We start from the raw sequence: 5238 nt of genomic DNA, 5'->3' as shown, positions 1-5238 counted from the left end.
ATATGTACAGGTACATGTGTGTGTGTGTGTGTGTATATATATATATATATATATATATGTACAGTCAAGTCGCCTATGGTGCGGACTTCTATGCCATGGTTTTCTATGACACGGCAAGGTGCCAGACCCCCCAAAATACGAACCACGCGCATAAACTACCTATGGCATGGGCGCGGCAAGGTTTGAAACACATGGCAGATTCCCCTGGTGGTGCATTCTCATTTGTAAACAAAGAAGATGGCGACCACTTCAGCTCCACACTTCAAGTGCTCCAACTGTGGACTTTTTTCTCTCTTATGAGGAGGTTAAACTTCACCAAATTCATTGTGTTAAGTAATGAAACATTGAAGATTCTTTGGGTATTGTGACTAGATTACAGGTTTGTTTGTAAAACCATTATGAAAGGGTCAGTGACAAAGCACCTATCTCCGAGCTAAGACGAAGTATAATGCCTCCCATCATCACCATCATGTATATAAGAATGATTGCTAATGTGAGTTTTGTTGACGTTTGATCATACAAACTTTATCAAATAAACTTCTTCAATCAGTGCTTGACCAGGCAGCCTCTGCCATCTTTAATGTTTTGGTTGGTCAGCTGATCTGTGTCTACTTGGCCATGCTTTTTTTCACTTGATCTGCAGTGTGTGGTATTGCCCAGGTAGACACAAGGTTGATCACCCTCCTGTTTTGTGTGCCTATTGTTACATGTAATACATGCAATGACTGATTGCTTGATTGTGTGCGTGTGTAAAGTGGGGAAAAATAGGGAAAAGTGGGGTGAAAAGGGGGACTTCAGCCAATGTCCAGAACCAAATTCCATTTTCCCACAGGTTTAGTTATTTGTATGGCACGGGCTCGGTCCAGAACCAATTAGCTGCGCCTTAGGCAACTTGACTGTATATATATATATATATATATATATATATACAGTATAAATAGTCTACCAGTCAGGCACAGGCATCCATTACCCTTGTGCTGAAGGGCCCATTCATCAAGTTCAACACACCTATCCCATCCATAACTTTTTTTCTTCTTTTCTTCAGAGCAGAACTTAGGTTTTACTGGCTGTCACTGTGCAGTTTATTTTCTTCTTATTTGGCTATGGTTTTACTCTACAGTTTTTACTTGTAGTCTTTTTTATTATTATATTATATGCTGTATTATCCCTACATGTCAACAGGTGGGCTGGTGAAGGGTTAGCACCCCTTGCCATGAAACAACTAAATGGCCACCCTTTATAGGATTACGATGTCTGGCTACAGATAGACGGACAGACAGATGTACAGTACTGTATTAATTATCATTAAAGTTAATAAAATTAACGATTTCTAGTCTTTAATTTTTCACTTTAATCAAATTTTTCACTTACTGGTATACTGTATAAACAGACTGAAGACCAGGTTGGTCCTTGACCCATTCTTCAGAAAGAATTGGGACCAGGACCATCGCTCCACATTGAGAACCGGACACCCACCTTTGGAAAACATCGGCTGTGCCATAACCAATTTCAGTACGGGGATTCCTTATGAGGAAACATGGCATCATTTGTAGAACAGATTTTTGGCATTTTGTGGTGATGGGTGGCAGTGACCATAATCAAATCCCCACACTCTTCCAGCACCTTGTTGTGGCAAGGTGCTGTCTACCACAAAGTGAGCTGCTGTCAACCAAAAGGGAAAATCAGTTCACAGCACGGAACAGCCCTTGCAGGGGCACCTGCTTGTCTGCAAGTGTCGGGTCTTCTTGGTCAGACAGACTGGAGTTATTCAACAATAACAACAACAAGTTGCATTTTATCTACAAACATCCTAACCTTGAAGTGAGGACTGCCTGAACTATTAAACAAATTTATTCCCCTTAGTCAGCAGACCTTCCATCTTGAAGCAATTGGAAATAACTAATCCCTTCAATATACTTTCACCTTTTATTTTGTAAGTTACACCTACTTCTACCAGACAACTTAATCAGCTAATAAAGTACAGTACAGCAGTCCTCTCACTGTGAAGGGGTCAGAAACGAACTCCAATATCCCCCCCATACACCATGACTTGTACATCATTCCTGTTACTGGCAGACAATATTCAGGAAAGTAAAGTTCTCACAGCTACTGAAATCTCCACCAACCCTTCAGTATGGTGGTGTCTTCCTGCTACCTCCGGATAATAACACTGTAGATCTCTTGCTCTGAAACAATACCAGTATCCACTTTTCCCTTCAGTCCAATGATGCCTCTTCCACGTTATTCCTGTTGCCACTGGTAATTGATCAATTCAGGACTCCCCTCAAACTGAAAGACTTAAGAAAGAGGTGAGCAAACACTTATCACAAAGTATTTTAGATGATTATGGTAATAGATTGCCTCCTCTGATTTCTTGAGAATTCTATACATCTATCTATAGCCAGAATAATCCCATAAGGAGTAACCGTTTGTCTTTGAGTTACCAGTACGGTAGTCGTCTTACAAGGAGTGGCAATAACCCTCCACCAACCTACTTGTTGGCGCGTAAGGAACACACATTGGTTGGATATATGGTTACCGCCCAGCATTGTAAATGGTTTCCTGGCTTACAGGAAATCATCAAGCTTGTCACTCAATGTAAAGCCACCTGAAAAGGAAAGAAGAGTAATAAAGAGTGACAGGAAAGATGGGAAAAGTAGAAAAAGAAGAGGGCAGACAGAAAATGAATATTAAGGTGAAGGATGTAGACAGCACTACATTAAGTGAGTGGATGATGGTCACCACCACCTACCACCAATTATTCCATAGCCTAATGAGAAATAATGCTGAAAAACTTGCCAAATCAGTAAGTACTGTTTCTAAACTATCTATCTATCTATTGCCAGACGCCTCAATCCCGTTCGGGGTGGCCACAACCAAATCGCCTCCACGTCGCCGTCCCCCGCCATTTCACTGCCCCTCTCCCAACTCACACCCCTCTCTCATATACCTCTCCACCCCATCCCTCCATCTCATCCTCGGCCTCCCCTTCCCTCTTACTCCCTCCACCTCACTTACATAAACTCTTTGTCAGTCTTTTACCCTCCATCCTCTCCACATGGCCAAACCACCTCAGTGTATTCCTCCTAACGCTTCCTATCACATCCACATCCACACCACAACGCTCCTTTATATCCTCATTTGTCAGCCTGTCTCTCCATGTGACTCCACAGGCTCCTCTTAAATAACTCAATTCCACTGCTCTCACTCTTGACTTGTGTCCTTCCAGCAACATCCAAGTTTCACTTCCATACGTTAGAGTTGGTATAACAACACTGTCATGTAATAACCTTTTCACTTCCATGCTCACTTCCCTGCTTCTTATCACTGCTTTCAAGGAACCAGCAACCTTTCTTCCCTGCTGTACCCTTTCAAGCACTTCACCCTCCAAACCTCCATCCTTACTCATCACACTACCCAAGTACTTAAACGTACTCATATTTTCCAATTCCTCACCATCCAACCTCGCTGTACTGTACATTCACCTCTCTCAAATATCATCACTTTACTCTTCCCTACATTCACCTTTAGATTCCATTTCTTACACGCTCTCCCAAACTCATCCACCAAGCCTTAAAGCTCTCCTTCGTCTTCACTCAACAACACAGTATCATCTGCAAACAACAGTACAGGGAGTTTCCAAACACTACCCTCTCTCACCAGGGCCACTCCAACATCCGCTACCCTGCCTTGTACCTCTTTTATTACCCCATCCATGTACAGATTGAACAACCATGGAGACATGACACATCCCTGTTTCAACCCAACCTTCCAAGAGAAATATTCTCTCAGTTCACCATCCACACGCACTGCACCCTTCGCACCATCATACATACTCTTCACAGCATTCAACAACTTTCCATCTACTCCATATATTCTTAACACTTTCCACAATCCTTGTCTATCCACCCTGTCATAGGCTTTCTCCAAATCCATGAAAGCCGCATACAACTTCTTTCCCTTCTCTAGTTTCTAAACTACATACAATAATTATCATTTATGGTATGTAATGCCAACACGGCCCCAGTTTCTTAATAAACACACACACATCCTTTTGCATGACTGGTCAAAATTAAAGCAGGTATAGAATACAGACATCAGCCTTTCTAGCTCTTAGAACAGTATAAAGGTATGAGGTAAACTACCAAAAAAGTTCATAAAATAAATATTGACCAGAATGTCTTTGCATGGATTCAGTGGAATTCCTTTGTATACCCTTGGATTCTCAGAAATTCATGGTGGTCACTACTCACTAGAGTGGTCAGGCATATTTCTGGGATGGTCAGTGCCACCCTGACAACCCCTCTGGCTATGCCACTGATATTTTGGCTGAAGCAATAACTAACAATGATAACAGCTGGAAAATCTATCCACTCCTCTACCCCCCCAAAAAAAAAAAAAAAAAACTAATAATTTCATTATTGACGTCTATACAGAAACTTCTTAAACATGAATTATATGTACGGTTGTGATTATATTAATTACAATGTCCGTTAAAAGGATACGGTTGAGTGTAATTCTATTTCCCGTGTCCGCCTATATTAATATTTTTAACCAATATTCTGTTTGCGGCAGGGACGGACCAGCTGGACCCCTCCAGTCATCAATAAGAACACAAAGCAAATTACTCACAGAATGAGAGTTTAAATATTACTTGGTGGGCAGTTAACTTTCAGTGACCTTCACACCCAGCTGCACAGAATAGTTAAAAAAGAATTAACTGAGGCTACAGGCATCTTCAAATAATGCTTACGGGTACACGCTGCAACTTGTCACCCAACGGTAAACAAATTGAAAAAAGGAAAGTGTCCCTTACTTGTCCTCAAGGAAAATGGGTACACTTTCACATTTCAGGGTACTTTACATTATAAATGCACCTACCAAATATAAAGCGCGTAAGACGTTTCAGATTTCATAAAGGATCTTCAATCAGAGTACATATGCATATTTAAAGAGTAAAATTGAGGAGTACGCAAGCTAGGGTTCTCCATGCGCCACACTAGATAGGGAAATTAAAATTAAGAATTTACAGAAAAATATCAGATGGTATTCAGTACCTCTAGGTTCATTCATTTTGTTATACTGTAATATACTTTACAATAAATATTTCAAATCAAATCAATATATTATTCGCCTGTTCGTATCCGTTCTCGGCTCGAATTCTCGATATGGCTGTGGCTCGAGAGGCTTCTGTCCAATGTAAACAAACCCTTTCCAGTGCTGCCAAGAGACCAAACT

The sequence above is a fragment of the Coenobita brevimanus genome, chromosome 60 (genome assembly GCF_032717465.1).
Source record: "Coenobita brevimanus isolate Jiangsu-jjx chromosome 60, ASM3271746v2, whole genome shotgun sequence".
NCBI classification, from domain to species: Eukaryota; Metazoa; Arthropoda; class Malacostraca; order Decapoda; family Coenobitidae; genus Coenobita; species Coenobita brevimanus.
The sequence above is the reverse complement of the archived record's forward strand: the minus strand, read 5'-3'. Positions refer to the sequence as shown.